This window comes from Corvus cornix, chromosome 9, assembly GCF_000738735.6.
Source record: "Corvus cornix cornix isolate S_Up_H32 chromosome 9, ASM73873v5, whole genome shotgun sequence".
Lineage (NCBI taxonomy): Eukaryota > Metazoa > Chordata > Aves > Passeriformes > Corvidae > Corvus > Corvus cornix.
In genome coordinates this window covers 8,014,541-8,033,306 of record NC_046339.1, presented here as the reverse complement: position 1 = coordinate 8,033,306, position 18,766 = coordinate 8,014,541, and the positions used below count along the sequence as shown (strand labels likewise).

The window sequence follows — 18,766 nt, the reverse complement described above, 5'->3', positions numbered from 1 at the left end:
CTCCCTTTGAACACATCTTGGACTTTTTCTGATTTCAGCCCTAAATGTGCTTGTCTCCCCAGCTTTCAGACAGGACTCACAGAGGCTTAACTCATACAGCCAGCCTCAGCCTTGACCTGGCACCCAGCCCACTGAGATGCCTTTGGAAGCACCAAAGTCAGGCAGTATCATCCAAGTGCTTCCCTTCAGAAATGTGTCTTGGAAATGCAAAGCAAGACTGCAGGGATGACCCTGAAATGGTGATATATCAGTTTCTGAGCACTCCCAGGATAACTTTTCCATTGCTTTTCCAGTGCAATAGCTGACTCTTCAGGTGCCCTTGACAAACCATCTATAACAGCATCCTCCAAACATCAGCTGGATCATTACATTACCAGCTGCCAGTCAACATTTTTCCCCCACTGCAGCCCCAGACCATTTTGAAAGCAGCCCTCCAGCAACAGTGAGTGTCATTGCTCTCTGCCACTATCTGAGCCCAGTTGTAAAGTTACATTTTTTTCCAGAACAGTTAGAGAGAATTAGTTTAAATCCCTCTGATTTAAAAGTACAATGGCCAATCAGCTGACTGGCAAGCAAACAATGTCACCATTAGCTCTGGAAACCAAACACACTTTCAAAATAGCTAGAGACCAAGAGGAGAAAAAAAGGCAATGCCTTTTGTGACTGAAGCGTGCAACAGAGGCAGGCTCCAAAAAGCTCACCCATCACTTTGGGTAGTTCCCAGCATACACTGATTATCCCTGTAATCAGTATTTTGGGGGAGCTAATGCAGCAGGAGCCATTCACAGGGACACCCTTCGCTGGGGCAGACAGGACACAGTCGACCGATCATTTGGGGCTCGAGCACAGTAAAGCACTTTGCAAGGGGAGTCAGAAACCTGACACCCACATCAAGCTGTGCCAGCGCCTGGGGAAGGCTCAGGGCTGAGCAGCTTGTCTGGGCGCCAGACCTGCCTGGGCTTTCAAGGATGACCGGTGTAATTTTGGCCAAAATCTTCACTTATAGCAGAATAACTGCTATTTCAAGAGCAAGCTTCCAACTTTCCTGTTCAGGAGAAGGGAAAACACCTCTTCAACAGAGTTTAATGATGATCAGCAAAATTCAGTTTAAAGAGCATCTTGAATTTTTCAGCTGATAAATTGTCTGGCAGCTAAAGTCTCAAACAAAATAGCCTGGAAATAATATTACTATGGGATGTTTCCCTAAGGAATCTTGCTTGCTCAGTGCACCCCGTGTTTATGCACACTTCCTATTAGTATTGCTGTGATTTCCAAGACATTTCAGTCTAGTCATACTACATTCTGTACAGCCTCACGTGAACCACCAAGGTGATGTCAGTCCTGCTCCCGGTGTTCAGTCAGAACTGTTGAAAATTACTTGTGCTCAGTTTTATGTCACAGATTTAATACAGATACAGATTAATAACAATCTTTCCTAACTGTATAGGGAAGCAATACTTAGGAGAGGACTATTTTTCACCTATGTGAGCTGTTTTAAAAGATTGATTTATATCATCTCAGAGATGTAGAGTCACAGGTCTGAGGAAATCGGCAACTTTGCTTTAAACTTTACTCCCCTGAGCACTGAATTCTTTCTGCAGCTGGTAGTTCCCTCCTCCCCTGATAACAGAAACTCCTTTTCCATTCAGAGCTTGAAGACTTTGCTTGTGGAATACACAATATAAAAGCAGTTGAAATTAGCATATGCGTGGGTTGAGAAGGGCACATACACAGTATGAAACCCTCAGAAAATTACCCAGTAGGCTTACTGATGATGATTTCAGAAGATACAAGGAAAGGGATGTTTTTTTATTTTTCTTTGTGGACCGGGAAATCTGATTTTTTTTTCAGGAAACACAATTAAACTCCTCATTCCTCTCAAGCTTCAATGAAATTCCAAAGATTATCTGGTCTTCACAGAGGCCCTCACAGAACAGTTTTCATATCTGTCTAGAACCATTTGCAGTGAATTTTAGTAGTGACATGAACCCTTCTGTAACTGACCTTCAGAGCCAATACACAGCACAGCTTGACCAGCCCACTGGCTCCTTCTCCCCACACCATCATCACTACAGGTCTGTGGGTTCAGACAATTCTGCCATCAAATGGCCCTGAACCAGAACAGAGTCCAGACAGATTTTGGAAGTTACTCTCCCAAACCATAAAAGCCCAAAGCTTATGATGAAACACAGCTACACTGAAGATTTCCAAAATAAAAGCACTCAGATTATCTGTAGGACGTGATGCAAACAAGTGTGTGACTCCAGGAATCCTCCCACAAGGAATTAGGTTGTGGGGTCTCTGGCTTTCCACTAAGAAATAATTCGTGGTTTTCAGCGGAGGAAAATAAATGCCTTATTAATGACATGGTGTGGCAAGAACGATGCCGACTGTGCAGGTCAAGAGCCATAACTGCACGGCTGGATGCTGCTGCTCCTGGGCAGAGCATGGATGCTGGGAGCTGGAGGGATGTGTGGTGAGGAGATACTCAAGCTCCATCTAGTGGAAAATAAATCCCTGTAAGGTCAGATTTGGACACACAGTTGTTTGGAGTGATATGCACTAAGGAAAAGAAATAAATCAGGGTATGGACTCGATTCCCTGGGAAGGAATGTTCTCTTTTGTCTTTTGAAGGGAGTCAGGCTGTAATCATAACTGAAAAAATAAGTTAGGGCTAGGAAAAAAAGGAAAAAAGCCCTGACTACCTATTGGGACTTAAGGATTTAAACTTCCTGCACATATATTTTACTCTTCTTGCTCCTGTCATATCCACCTTGAGCTTCTCACATTCTCTTACTTCTGTTTACAGCACTCCTGTCAGAGACCATATGCTGGCTGGCACAGGCTGACCATGCCAGTGCAACCAGGGAGAATTAAGGAAAAGCTCTTGTTCATTTGGCTCCACGCTCCCATATCAGAACAGGGTAGAAAAGCCCCCTTTCACATGCAGTGACACAGTCTTACTTCTATGAGTATGAAGAGTAAATGGCTTCGATGTTCTACTTGTACAAAGGGAGAAATGTGTGTGATGGACTCACACAGACCCAGCCTACCTTGTCATTTGAAGGGTAGGAGCCAAAACAGGACATTGACCCTGTCCCTGCACCCTGGACTAGTATGATGAGAAGAACCACTAACCTTGAGCCTGAATTGTCTCAAGATGCCTCGAGTTTCTGCTTGACTTCAGGGTTCCATTAATAGATGATGCATGTGTGTAAATCCTCCCTATGCCTCCAAAAAACCTTGATACAGAGTTTTAGAAAAATGGAGATAAAAACTTAATACCCTAGGGTATTAAAATCTCAGCACTTCTTTTACTGCAGAAGCTTTTTGCAATATCTACTAATCCTTTTCCTCCATAAAACTCCATATCCTATCTCACAATATACTTTGCTGTGTTATTGCTAATCTTTAAATTTGTGCATGTTCTTCAGTAGGTGGACATTAACACAAGCACTGTGAGAGCATTGCACTTAGGGGATGCTGGATGTGCTGCTTTCAGCTGCAAAGTCAGGGTAAGGCAAGTCTCCTCCACCCCTGCCCACCCCACCGGCACCGTCAGCACCACAGGGCTGGAGCAGGAACTGCAGCAGGGGAGCAAGGAGATGCAGCAGGTTATATAGGGGAGGGGAATTTTTAACAGGGCTTTCTTACCAAAACCAGGTGATACATATGCAGGAACCAGCATCTCTTAGAAACCACCTCATTCTGCAAATGGTGAATGCTCCCTGTGTGTTGAAACTGCTCCTTCATCTCTTCTTTGCAAAAATAAACAAGCAGAGAGAGAACTGTAAAGGCCAGTGCTACAAAGCCACAGGTGGTGTTGACAACACTTACAGGTTCACAGTGTCAGCTTTAGTTTTGTTCAAGTCTCTATCAGCAAAGATAAACTTGCCATGCTTTTCCTGATGTAAAACCCCACCATAGTATTTTTCCATTCAAGGATTTTTTTTTAAAGAGAGAAAATGGTAATGTTTGAATTAAACTGTATTTGCCCATGGAAATAATTTTTAGAAGCTTTGTGGCAGGCCAAATATAACACAAAAGTTCACTCTAAGTAGGGTACTTCTCCCTGTAGAACAGAACATTGTTCTGCTTATTCACATAGAGAACCTCTGGTGCATTTTCCTGTACTTTCACAATGAAAATAAAATGCTTGCAATAGTAAAAATGCAGTGGTTGATCATATTCTAAACACAAAGAACTGTTTCTAGAGATGAGACTTTTCTGCAGAGAAGGAACACCTCAAACCCCAATTTATGTATTAAAAAAGCAGTTAACTCTAAAGAATATGGGAGAAAGTAGGAAAAAAACCAAAGCCTAGAATTTGTGTGGGATAAGATATGAAACCACAAAAATTATTAATACTCCAGAGCATGCAAAGAGGCAGGCTGTGGAATCGCGAGACATATAGGACAGTTTTGGTCTGGTCTTATCTTTAAATCATCTGCATCTTTTCTCTTCTGCCTGTGCCCATTCTGTCTCCTGCTAAAATAAGAAGCAAAGGAGATGCTGATACAGCCAGGACAGCATCCTTCAGTGTTTGGGTGCTGCTCTTTTCTGCTTCAAACGCAGCTGCAATCTCCTCTGCCTTTGTTTCACTTTATCAGTGGTGGAGGAGCTCACATCCTCCAAACCACTCAGTAACAAGAGAGTTTGTCCCTGCCTTGGGCCACTGCTTTATTATCAGAACGGTGAGAGAAGGCCTTAAAACGCTTGTCCAGCACTTTCATTTGTTGTTCTGTAATGTGGCTGCTGTAGTCGCTGAATATGTAGATTTAGAAGTAAGTTTCTAAAGCAGTGCTCCGGAGGTATTCGCGTTAATCCCATTATCTGATAAACGGATTTGTGAACACACCTCCCACCATCCTGCATTAATAGCTATCCCTCAGTCGCTCTAGGAAATGAAATTTAAATGCTTGTGAGAAGTTGATGGACCATATGTTCACAATCTTGGAATTAAACAAAACAAGTTTATGGAAAGTTGCAATGTTTTCAAGATCTTATCCCTTGCTCTCTCCTGCCAGCTCCCCATCTTTCAAAGTCATCAATTAGACCTGCTGCTGATTTCCTGCCCATTTGTTGAATGTGCTACTCCATGCAACTTGTCTTCCCTGAGGTGTGCTGGAAGCTGAGTAGCACAAGATCTGACCACTCCTGGAATTTAGGAAATGTAGATTCTGCTCCAAAGTTGGGCACTGGCTTTTGCTCCTGAGGAAGACATTCATTCTTTATCTTCTTCTAAAACACACCAAATCCTATAATATAGGGGGTTCAAATTTGCATTTTTACTCTAATATCTCTGTGGAGGGTATAGAAAAGCTTTTGCAGACCGGACAACCAGTTGATACTGAAATCAAACATTTTACATCCAGGCCATCAGTCTAAATTCAGTATAAGCTGCCAGCAATGCAGATCACTGGTTTTTGTTTATCTGTACTGAATGGATACAGAGACTGGACTTAGAGTCTCCTTATAAAGATATATTTTCAGGGAAGAGGCTTTTCAGTGCCCTCTGAATATTTATTATCAAAGCTATAGATTACTTCCTTGAAAACTTATGATGCCATAGATTGCAGGGCTACAGCAAAAGGATCCTACATCATCACCTCAGGGATTTGAGGGCAACGCACACAAGTTGCTGGGAACAGGCTGGAGTACAAAACTGTTATCTGCCCCACCTCTCCACATCCACAGCCATGGGGTACAGGAGGCTTTATAGCTTCCACTCCCAAAGCAGGGGCTCAGGGAAGCAGAGCTCACAGGCCAGAGAAAACCACCAGAACCTGCTTTTCCAGAGAAGCCAGCACAGTCTGCCCATGGGATCAAAAAGGGGGAAAGAGACCACAGGATACAGTGCTCCAAACGCCCAAGGTGCAGCCACCTCAGCAGGGTGGAAGAGAGAGGAGGTGAAACCGGCAAGTCACACACTCAGCACTTGAGATGAGAGTCCTATGGGGTGTCCTTGTAGTGACAGGGAAATTCACACTCAGTGGAGAGAGGAGATTATTCCTCCCTGTCTTTTGCTTTTGATGGACAAAAGAGGCCATCTGGCCTCTTTTACTCTCCACAGATAAATTCTTGGGTCCTGAGGTTTTCCATCGCCCTTGGCTGGAGCCCAGAGTTAACAACAGCACACTTGTTTTTGTAACCCACTTGACCAAAGAAGGAAAACGTCATTTCAAATCCCACCAGTCCCAGCTCTAAGAGCGCGGCATTAGAGGCACTTGCTTTCTAAATCAAGCAGGAGAACCAGCTCAGCTGGGGGGTTCAAGCCCAGACTCGCATCCTGTGAAGGAGTCCAGCCTTTTGCTCGCCGGAGCGTTTTAAACGAAGGACCGGCTGCTCTCCTGTTACCAGGTGGGAATTGGGAGCGCTGGCATCTATCCCCGGCTCAAAGTGAGATTCCTTTTAAGATTCGTGTCAACACTGCTGAGAACCGGGATTTCTGTGAGCAGTTCCCCGGGGTGGGAGCTGGGCGGGATGCGGGAGCCGCAGCCGTGCACTGCCCGCCGCCGTCGCTAAAGGGAGCTCCAGGCTCAGAGCTCGGCTCTGCCTCCCGCTTCAAATGTCACCAAACCCGTTCTCTTCCCTCCTCCACTAACCAGGTACGTGGAATTAATGGGGCATTTACAGGGTCATTTGCGAAACGTAAATCTGCTCCTTCACTTTAGGTTTGCGACACAGCGGCTACAAACTCTTTGGGGAACGGGGCACACGTTGAGAAAATTTGAGATATGCACCATTTCACTGGGTATTTCCCGGGAATGTCTTCAAGATGTATTGTATTTTCGAGCCGAACTCTGTAATTGGTGTAAAAACCACTTACAGCCTAAGCTTGTCAAGAGAGGCTCAATAAACCTCCAGTTCTGGTGATCAATTTTTGAAGGCTAAGAGTTTAAAAATGTAGCTACGCACCACATAGAGCTTGGGACAGAAAAACACGTTTGAAATAAATTATCTCCACTGATTTAATGTGACCGGCTTTGAAGGGGTGCTGTGTAACACCGGAATATTTCGGTCGCAAAGGCGGTATTTGCCGAGGGGCACATCACCCTGTCACAGGAAAGCACACGGCAGCTTCGCATTCCTGTAGCATCGTCAGTGCAATCAGTGCCCATCGGTGCCAAAACATTGCGACAGGTAAGCAGGGCAGTTCAGCAGAAACACCCCATGACTCTTGTAACCAGGAAAACAGCACCAACCCCGCCCCCCCCCAAAAAAAACCCCAACAAACCAACCCAAAACCAAAAAACAAACAACAAACAAAAAACCCAAACAAAGACCTAACTGTTCTGCAATGGCAGCGTGATTTAAACACCAAGCAGTAAAACCCCCCAGGGAACAGCATCTGCTTCGTGGCAAGCACAGCCTCCCAATTTAAGTGTCCCTGAGGCAAAAAAATCAAAACCTGTAAGGACCTCCAAAGGCAGTGATGGCTGGGAAGGGCTGCTCCCGGGGCTGGGGACCAGGCAGGAGAGTATTTCTCACTTTAAGTGTTTCTAGCAGGTGATGAAGCTATAAAAGCTACTCTTCTGGCATGAGCAGTGGTACCCTTCCCAGTTTTGCTGGCCCTCCTGAGGGAACCCTGATTAGCCAGTTTTGTTCAGTCACTGCTGGAGTTAACTGTTTATTAAGAAGTGAAATACCTTGTTTTCTACAGTCTCTTCCCACAAAAAAATAAAAATACAAACCCATGGACTTTGGGGGACTGCTTAGAAACAGGTGACCTTGAGATATTTTTGCATGTTACTTGTCTTGAAGAGACTCCCAAGTCAGTAATATATTCATTATCATTATTCATTTAATGCAAAGCAGTACATATGGTGCAGAAAGCAGCAGGGGCGAGCAGGCAGTCTCAGAAAGAGCTGAGAAATGTCTGAGAGGAAGGAAATTCCCACAACTTGCCTGTCTGCCATGCCAAGCCTGTGCCTGTACAGATGCAAAGCTATGGGTATCCCAGACAATTCATGATCCATTTGTTTATAATTACTACCAGCATTTACAGGAAAAAGGGAGGTTTGTTTTTCTTAAGGGCTATTTACTTCAGCTATGGCTCCTCACCTGAGCAGCTGCAGCTACAATGAAGATAACGGACAGTTTCCATCCCAACTTTGGAAAAACTCCAGCCAATTCCAAGGTGATGGCCTGAACATTACTTAGCCACCCATTAGGGAGAATAAAATCCTCCAATCAAATCCAATAAGAAACCCCTAAAATCAGACCCTGCACTTAATAAGACAGGGTTATCTGCTGCTAACCCTGGCTGACTGCTCTCCACAGGGCACAAGTAGATGTGCCATCAGGAGGGAGGTGGGAAAGAACAACCTCCCTTAGTTCACACAAGTGCAGGAGAGCTCATTATGTGCCCTGCTGCCTATTGCTGCGAGAGGTTAGAAATGCTTCTTTATTTCCCCTGCCCTAATGCACTTGCTGCCTTCCCCATTCTGTTTATTTTGTGCCACAAAATGACAATCAGCCATGTGAAGCATTATTCCCTTATTCCCCAGCCTCCTTTCTGAGGTGAGCACAGTCCTGAAAACAGGAGCAACTTCCAAAAAAAAAAAAAAAAGAAATAAAAAGAAATGAAAAAAAGGAAAAAAAATTACTGCAACATCAATTTCTATTCAAATCGCTTGGCACATTCCTGCAGTTCTTTTGCTGGAGACCAGGGTTCACTTCCAGCTCCCCAGCCTTCAATACCTCGGGACAGTGAGTGCTGGCACAAACTGAAACCTGGTGACCTTCCTTTGAGAATATTAAGACTTGCTGGAGTTTCTGTGAGGTTAATCGATTCCACTCAGTCCTCTCTTGTGAAATTCTCGGACAGGAGAGAATAAGGAGATAAAAAGCCAAGGGAGATTTTCATGCAATCCTTATAGCCTCAAGATTGCTTCAGTCTTTAATGGTGTTTGTCTCAGTCTCACCATCTTTGGAAAGTGTGCTGCTAGATACTCAAATTACTCCTTAAATAAAAACCCCTGAATACTGAGCTGCACTTCTTATTTGCCAAGACCACCCAGTCTGTGCCATGTTTGAAGTACTACACAGCAAGTTACGGTGCAACATCATGTGAGTTACTAGAACCACTCGAGATCCCAAAACTTTGTGAAGATATTTACCTTGTACAGCCTGGTACTCGAAGAGCATTGAGTGCAAGGAAATTTGAGTGGTTATAGACACATGGAAATTGGCATATTAAACACTGGCCCATGGAGCCATCCAGGCAACATGGAACCTGATCAAATTGCCAAACCCTCTGCCCTCTTTGCCACAATTTCTGTTGACTGGGCACTCACAAATGCAGTTTTATTACTGAAAGTTCCTAACTCCTCATCACTTTGCAGCAGCTGGAGCTCAGTGGTGCCTCTGTATTTTTCTGCTGCTGATGGAAAACATGGACTGGCCTCCAGACCTTCCTCTTCTCCCTCACATTGTGAATTGAACCATGACTGGGGCAGTGGTGGACCTTTGTCTAATGTGGACATTTCACATGCAGCAAAGGCAAATGCTACATCAGTGAAATACTGTAGGAAGCAAAGCACTAACATCCCCTGAGCTCCTCCCTGGGTAAACTGGTCTCCAAAAGGCTGTCCTTTCAAAGGCAATGCTCTTGTACTGAAGTTTGGCCACACTTTGGATTGTGTACAGTACTGGGCACAGGAGTGCTTGAGTTGTGCACACGACTGGGCTGAACTGGTCACTGTCCAGCTCAGAGCCAGCAAGGAGCACCAGTAGCCTCAGCGCCCCAGCATTTACGGAGCTGTGGAACACACAAGGCATTGTTAAAAACAATCTGGCCAAAAGGATTTTTCTGCTGCTAAACCATCCCCATTCCAATGTCTGCACCTTGCCTTATGTGATCAGTGCTGCCTGCGATTTGATCAGGATCACTTTACCCTGCAGGTCCCCAGCCATCCCAGCCAGCAGCATCAGCAGGAGGATCCACATGGAATAACTGGGCAAGGACTGCTGGCGCAGGCTGGCTCTACACAGCACTCAAATCCCTAAATAGCAGCATGAATAAAAATAGTTCAGTTTGGACATCTAAAAACCAAAATGGGGTAGGAATATATTTAAATCAAGAGGTAGTTTCTGAAATGCAGTGTGATTCCTAATTATTTGCCACTGTTCGTGAGGTTGTACTGAGAGATGCTACTTCACCTCATCACTTTTAAAGTGCTACACAAATGTAACACAAATAACTCACATTTTGAGCAACAATCTTTCCATTCTTTCATCTTAACAATCTTCATTTTTCTTCTAGGTTACAGACACTGATTAAGAGTGCTATATAATCTTTGGATTCATCTGTCCAACAATCATCTAATTAATTAATCATTGATAATTAAAATGACCTTCTTTTGACTGATACCTGATCTCAGAAAAGTTCAAAAGAAACTTGACACATGTTGTGTCATGTTCCAGTATAACCCACGACAGGTATGTTATCATGTTATGCCACATTTGGTTTCCAGAGAACAAAATCAACTGAGGAACAAATTAAAGGAGGAACCAGTTGTACACATATCAGATCTAACCAGTTCAAATATCTGGCAACATACAGGAGCAGGAGAACTTCCAGTGTACTTGCAGGACCATCATTAACCCCAGAAACAGCATTATTTTTGGATATGTCTAAGCAGGGACATCTGATAACAGCATATTATCTGGGCAATCCCTGCCGTACTTAGATGCTACAAGAACCCTCTTTAGAGAAAATCTGATTAAAATCTCAGATAAACTGGCAAGAGGGAAAAGTATTCCTCATGTTTTGCCTGTACAAGTACTGAGAGCCCATAGCCATTGAATCTGAGATGTGCAAACTATGAAAAAAATGCATGGTCCGGCCATCCTACACCTCCTGCGATTCTCTTAAGCAGCTCCGTATCTTACATAGGATCTGCAGACTGACCCACACCCCCTCTGTTGTAGTTCCTGGTCACTGCAGCAAGGGAAAAAGACTCCCAGGTGCCTCAGATGAAACACCACCATGAAAATCTCAGTCCTCCAACCACACTAAATAATGCTGTTCAGGAAAAGCTGCTTCCTCCATCCCATGGGCAGTCCAAACCTCAGATGGGGAAATCCATGTGCTTCAAAGGTTCAGGGCACTTGGCTCTCATTCACCTTTTTTAGGTGTTTCCTTCTCATAGCTTCCACCAATGCACAGCCCTGACTTCACTTTTAAAATTAATTAAAATGCAGCAATAGCATTTACTTCTTTCTTCATGGATATTTTGTCAATTTGAGGAGGAAAAGCATTTTTTGGGAACAATAGTTCAGCTACAGAGTTGGAGTCCTGCCCTCCTTACAGGAGCACAGTTGAGGAACATTTCCATTGAGTAAGTTTATGGATGAAAACAAATAAACATTTACTTTTTTTTTGTTGAGGCTAAGTAGGAGCTTTTTGAAAAAAAAACAATGCAAAAAGTGAACCAAGGGGTTTTGTGGCAGAAAATCTATAGAACATAGTAAGTTGTAGGTCTCCTTCCAACGTGATATTGGTTTTCAGTATATAATTAATAACAAGAAAACTGTATCCTTACTTTGGGGTCTGCATCAGCATCCCGGAACAAAAACAACCATAAATTAGCATCAATTATGTATTACAGTTCCAATTAACCTGGCTGACACTGATACACTTTAACAAGGTACACTTAGATAAAAGAAGCAACTCTCTAATTACTTGGAACAGGACCTCCTGACCCATTCTGCTCTTTTATCCCAATGCCAACCTAATGAGGAAGGAAGTGTGAGATAGGAAACTGTGCATAAGGCAAAGCTGTAGCACCACAAAATGCCCCTTGAGAAATGATTTTACTTTCTTACTAATGATTAATACTTTATTGCTCTCAGTGCCTTTTAACTGTTTTAGGAAGAAGTGTTTTTGAGGCTGAAATTGCTAATGTTCATTTTAGTGTGGAAATCTGCCATCTAATGAAAGTCCTGGTCACACGTTCCTTCTCTGTGACACACCACATACACATAATTTGTGATGGCAGCACCCAGGGTTCCTGTACACAGATTTAAAGTAAAGTATCTTGGTCCAGGCATGAGTGATGATCACAATTAATTTTACACCTTAACCAGAACAGTTGGTTTAAGCATATTTTTCAGCACTGAAATTTTATGCAAATACTGAGGGCAAAAGGTAGACCTGTGTAAAACCTGTGCTGCCTGTAAGGAGAACAACATCAAGGTGAGGAGCGAGAGTGGAATCAGGAAGGTGTTTATGGAGCATCTAGTAAGGCACAACTTTTTTCTTCCTTTCTATGTTCCTTGAAATCAGGTAACTCCAGATACTATACCCAGGGCAATACATCCAGAGGCATCTCCTCTCCCTTACAAAACAACAGGTGGTTGTAGTGTCCAGTCCAGCAGTCTGCTCTAGTTCAGTTCTGTTCAATGCTCAACTCTTCTACCCTAGACTGACCCACCAGACTTTGAACGTAAGCAGTTATGCAAAGGGCAAAGAGAGCTGTTTTTTTTCTAGTGTTGTGTTTTTTAAAATCACTTAAAAATGTTGTACTCTACCACTGAAGAACAGTTCCCCAAAGCAAGGCAATTTCTGTAATGAGAACTGCAGAAGAACTAACTTGTCTTTGAAGAACAATCTTTTCTCAGTGCCAATTCTTTCTCTCTGTCTCGTTATCAGCATTTTAAATAGTTTTAAGTTAGTGTTGATGCTGACCCCTTCTTTGTGGTTGTCCACTGCAATACAGTTGGAGTCTTGGCTTTCACACTTGATCTCCCACTAGCCACACAAGTCTGACTTCTGTCCTTTTGGGGAAGAGGTGTTGGTGGAATCCATCAGAGGCACCTCCTAATTATAGTCACAGTCTTCAAAACTCAGAGGGAAGCAAACTCGTCATTGAGATTTCAGCTGGATGATTCCTGAAGTGAGTGCTTTGCTGGGCCCTTGCAGTCAAAGGTTATCTTCCACGTAAGCCATGTCAAAATTTAAACACATTGGGTCATGCTCTTCCCTACATGGAATTTCACTGCAGAGGGAAGGAGATTTTCCTCTAGTGCTGCCGAAACACACAGCACTAGAAGAGAATTTCAGCACCTCCAAGCCTGGAATCACAACTCCTTTCCCAAACTATTGCTGTTGGATGTAATGTGCTCCATTAGCAAAAGCAGTCAGCAGACAATTCCCTAAATTACAGCTTCTCCAGAAAGACTTTCAGAATTCCTTTGCTTTGGTTGGGAATTTTGTCTCTGTCATTTTCCTCCCAACTTTGAGCAATTCTTCCAAAGCCAGCAGAGAATGAAGACAAACCTAAAAGAAATTCTTTAGTTGCTAAAAGGGTCAGAGTCAGGTCATCTGCAAGATTTGAACAGTTCATCGATGCCCCAAGCTAACGCTGCCATGTGCATTATTCTCCTCCCCTGCATTTTCTGCAGGAATATGTCTGGATCATTCAAGTAGTTTGTGAAGATTGAAAAAAGTTATACAATCAATTTTGGCCTTTTGTGACATCCCTAGCGACTTCAGTAAGCCCTTGTGGAAAAAGGCCCATCCACAGTTCATACGTGATGCACACCCCTTGATCCAGCCCCATTTAAACCAAGGTCTAGTTGAAACATCTGTGGGAATTGAATCAGACTGACAGACTATTATATGTGCACCATAGGGGACTCGCTCATAAGTCTCTTGTGGCAAACATGCTACTTATACAGTATCCCATTCAGATAAGTGACCTACTTATTGGTTGCATGTTGTAAGCTATTTTGACGAGAGCAATGTGATCCTTGCTGTTCTTTGCTTTGAGTAAACTTTAGCCTTTGGGTATAAGAAGAGGGAAATTTGACATCCATGTAATAGAGGACAGCCATATACATTCAGAGTGGGATTTTCAAAACCATTCGTAACAGCAGAAGGGAGAAAAAATAAACTCACAAAGCTTTGATTCTCACAGCAACACGGTCACTTAGTAAATATCTAAGTGGCTTTATTCTCTGTCACACTGGAATGGGCCTAAGTCCTGGGAAAATAGGACAATTATTTGGTATTGCATGGCTGCAGGTACACAGGAACATTAAGGAATATCGCCTTCTCTATTTCTTACCATTTGAAGGGAAAAAGTCCAATTTTACTAGAGTATTACAAATGTGAAAAGAGAGTAAAGGACAGGGCTTCAACTTTTTTTGGTTAGTTTGTTCTATTGATTAAATAAGTCCATCATCTTCTCTGCAAGACTTTGCTTAGGAGCGAACAGATGTAAAATCCACCATAGCGTATCCAAAGAAAAACACCTTTTTAAAATGACACAGAGATGGAAAAAAGTCAGTCCTTGAGATCTTATCTCTTTCCCTTCCAGCTTTACCCATCCATTGTTTTATTCAGAGCAAATTGTGATCCAACTGCAGGAGGGGCTGTCCTTATCAGCCAGGGCTGCCGTGGTGCACGTATTTCAGCACGGGGTACAAATACACACACCCTGGCTCCCAGTTCAGATGACTCTGTCCATTGGTGAGCAGCTTGTGAAAGCCCTTCAAAACTCTTCAGTTAGCCAAGGGTGAGAGTTTACTCAATCTTTTGTAGCTCCCCTGACCCTGCCTCGTTCAATGGAAAGCTTTTCCCACCCTCCCCCCCCCCCCCCCCCCCCCCCCGCCCCGTCCTAATTCCTCCTACTACCTCTTTTAGAGGAACGAGAGAAAATTTAAGTGCCCTGCTTTTACACCCAGCTTGCTGCTTGCGTGCAGTCAGGCCAGCTGCCTCGCCAGATCTCCACTGCATTGTTGATATGCTCCTCTTGTGCCAAGACAAAATTTATAAATAGATTTGCCCAGTCAGTAAGCCCTTTCTCTTTAGAAAGACAGGGATTCAGGCAAAAAGAGGATTATTGATAACATGCAACATCTTTATTATAGCAGAGACTGCTACTGCTACTATAGTTAAGGACCTGTCAGCATTTCCATTGTAAGGTTTGGTTTTTTTTTTTTTGTGCAAAGGTTTAACTTGGCAGTAAAAATTAAATATACTTGAGGCTGGACTTTTTCTTGCAAGAATTCAGCAAGAGTGTTAGGCACAGAGCTTTCTCCCCTTCCTAATTAACAGTGAATTCAATGAGTTTTAGAGCTTCTCTTGTGAATATGCCTCTCCTGTTTTCTGAGCAGTGATGAGTAACACCTGATCCATCATCACATATTATAGAGCAGAGAGAAGAGCACAGGGCAAACAGAGGGCCAAATCCTGCTCTCATTAGTAGTGGTGCTTGAATAGCATTTGGCCATTACAGGAACACGGTTTTGGCTAACTTCCCATATTTTCCTCTACCAAAAAAACAGCAGAGGGAGATGCTAAAAAAAGTCCTTTCAAAATCATCTCATTTAGGTAGTTAATTTTCCTTGCAATGCAAGCTGGTAGGACAGCACAATCTGCCAAGTGATGAATTCGTCTTGGGAGTCACCAGCCCCACCCCTCTCCCCTTGTAGTCTGTGCCTCTCTTCAGCCTCTGGCAAGTTGCTTAATTTCTGCTCTGCCTCAGTTTCAGGATTCAGGATGGAAAACAGTAAAACTCACACAAATGGTTTTGCACACAGGATTCATTCTGCTGCAGCTCAAGCACTTTCTGGCAGGAAATAATCCGGCTCTCTTGGACTTCAGCAGTAATTAGCCCGAGTGCAAAGCCACAGCTTGTTACTGCAGAGTTGCTGCCTTCCCTAGGCTTGTGTAACTTCAATAGACTTGAGGACAGGACTGCTAAAATACTGCAGTGTGCACACAAGAGTTTCCTCAAAATAAGACCATCTTTGCTTTAAACCATGCTTACATACACATGGAAGTAAGCAGCAATGTGTCCTCTGATCAATTTTCTCCTCTTTTCTCCTCTCCAGGTTTAAAAAAAGAGGAATAAAGTATTCATGCATTTTCATGGTTTTCACATCTTCTGGGGGAAAAAGAAGGAAAAAGAAGCATATGTTGAAATTCAGCCACTGATATTTAATAAGATTTATGAAAAAAGAGTGGTAAATCGACTGGGGTCTGCATGGAGGAGTGGTAGACGTATTTTCCTCTGCCTTGCTTCTCAGTGGGATGCTGCATGTCTTTTTCTCACAACTAATACAGCAGAACATTTTGCTTTAAGGATCTGAACAACTTTGCTCCCTCTCAGCCTGAAGTTATACCCTTAATATTAGGAGAATGTGGGCCTTTCTCAGGGTTCTTTAAACCCAGTGTATGTTACATAAAGTCCTTTACACACATGGCACAAAACATTCTTTCACTTGTGTCTCTCAACATTTGTATTTGTGGTCAACTGAGTAGTATCTTTTGTGTGCTGATTCCTACAAAAGAATAATACTAGTCTGTTTTGTCTGTTGACAAGATCTTCAAATCCTACTGCCCCTCTGACACATTAAAACAGTGCATTTCTGTCTAGTTTTATTTTTATGATACGAGGATTTAGCTAAGACTTTGACACCATGGAAACTAGACACAGGACACAATCCTGTTCTATCTAAATATATCCCCTGACTTTCAATCACACTTGCCTCTTTTATATTTCATGAAAACCGCTCTTTACCTTCCTCCATCTAGGCAAGTTTTTTTGGCCAGCAGGATCACCTTGGGCCCACTCTTAGCTTTCATCACCAGCCATTACCACTTCAAGAGAGAATCTCATTCACTGAGTGGAGGGGAGGCAATACAAGAAAACAGGCCCTGAAATTTGATGTAGCATCACTGAGATAATTCTCAAAGAAATTGAATGTTAAATGGAAAGCAACTTTTACCCCTCCTAAGTGCCAAATGCAACTTTAATTAAGCAAAGCAGATCAGCTTTTTCCTTGTGCTGTAACAAGAAAGGACCGTCCCTTTCTTAACCCACCAGCTCCACTATAGATCTTTGGTATTTTCTATTACTGTCCTTGGGCATTAGTTTTTCATGGCTAGTTACAGCTCACAATCATAACGCTCATTTATACTTCTTATCTACAGGGCTACAACATCACCACTACTCTTTTTTTAAGCCACCAAATTATCCCTTCGTCATAGCTCACAGAGGTTCTGCTTGAGTAAAAGAGGTGGGAGGGACAAGCTTGAAATGCAACTTGATGAAAACACATTTCCCATTTCAGTGTGGAGTCAGATAGCTGCACTTCTGGAGACAAAAAAGCTATACCTGTCTCTTAAAACCAGCTTTGTGGACTGATGTGGATTTTCCTCCCACTGTGAAATCAGGACACAAAATTGAGGCCAGAGTCAGGAAACTTAATGTAGTTATCAGGTAGCCCTGGTGGAAGCATGGGTGCACACAGTCCTCAGAATGCAAGATGGAGCTACCTCTCCATTCCTTTCTACCAGACACAGCAAAAAGCCCTAGGAAGGCCAAAAAAAATTCCCGTCCAAAAAAAATTGAGTATTTCTTCCCACCACGAGCTGGCTGGCTATTTTTGAGCAGCTTGTTTTAAGTGTCAACATGTGTTATTTTGCCTGGCCAAGACAAGTGAGCTGATAGCTGAATGAATGAAGCAGGCAAGACATGCAGGAGGAGTTAGAACAAATGTCTTAAATTTTTGAGCCTGTCTGTTTTGCCACTGACCCATGGAGTGAGGAGCTGTGTCAGCTAATCACCTAGCTGGCCACTGCCGACAGACAAATACCTCGTGGTGACATCTGATGGGAGTTGTTACAAAGCACCAACATTTCAGGGCTTTGAGCCGAGGCTGAGCCAGCGCCCAGCAAGTGCTCAACAACACACATGCAAAACACCCAAAAGTGTTCAGATGAATTCCTTAAAGAGTGTTTACTTGGGCATTTTTATCCTAAACCAGTGATGATAACTAACTGATTAATGATATCACAGCCATCAAAAGCGATAGCTTGTTTTCAAGGAGCATCCAACAATAACTTGCTGCTTTTACGGCTTTAATTGTAAAAGCAAATAATTACATCCTTTTCAAGGCTTAAAGAGAATTGCTTGCAACTGTAAACAGAAACTATGAAAATTCTCCAGCACAATACCCATTTTTAAATGGCCACTTTTCCTAAAAAAAAAAAAAAAAAAAAAAAAAAAGCTTGTAACAGCTCTGTTTCAGGTACATATTCAGGAACTAATTACTGATATGGACAGTACCCAGATCATCAGATGAGGCTCTGCTCATCATCAGGGTGTCTTGACCCATGGATGGAATTGGCCCACAAAATTTTTTTTTTAATCATGTGCAATGCTGGCCACACTGGGAGGAATGCAGATGACCTCAGGACTGAGTCAGTTCCTCTGTCATTACTCTACAAACCACTGCAGTGGCTGGTTCATTTTTCTTCTTTCGAGTTCCCCTCCCAGCATCTGATAAATCTCATATTCTTTGTGCACTGTGAAATAGGGACCCATTGCAAACTCTGGATGCAAATCATACAGGAAGGCAAAGTGTGAATGCAGCTCTGTTTGCCTCACAAACCTTTTATATTCTGATGGATTTTGGTGCCTGGGATTGATCTCTATGTAAGGTGCACAAACAACACACAGGTCACAAAAGACCATCCAACAAATAAACCTATTTACTGATACCTTCCACCTGACACAGTCAGCAAGGTTTTTACATCAGCTTTCTTCTAACCCAGCTTCTCCAGGGTCTGACCCAGTCTCCCCCAAAGTGGCAACAGAACCAGATTTAACTGGACTGGAGTTGAATGGAGCTTTGCAAACATAAGTTACAACCCATTCAGTAAACAAAGTTTGGTATCAAAACTGAAGCACTTTAAAAGTCCATTTTTAGCTGCTTACACAGGAACAAGCTTGCCAACCTGTGAGGT

At 43.0% G+C, this 18,766-nt stretch overlaps 1 long non-coding RNA gene across 1 annotated transcript; it reads left to right on the top strand.

The window, feature by feature from the left end:
* The first annotated feature begins 6,232 nt into the window (after positions 1–6,232).
* On the top strand, positions 6,233–17,956 carry LOC104688002. Its single transcript, XR_751604.3, has 3 exons — positions 6,233–6,608; positions 10,268–10,443; positions 15,847–17,956. It is a non-coding gene; the product is annotated as an uncharacterized LOC104688002 (long non-coding RNA).
* Positions 17,957–18,766: the final 810 nt, after the last annotated feature.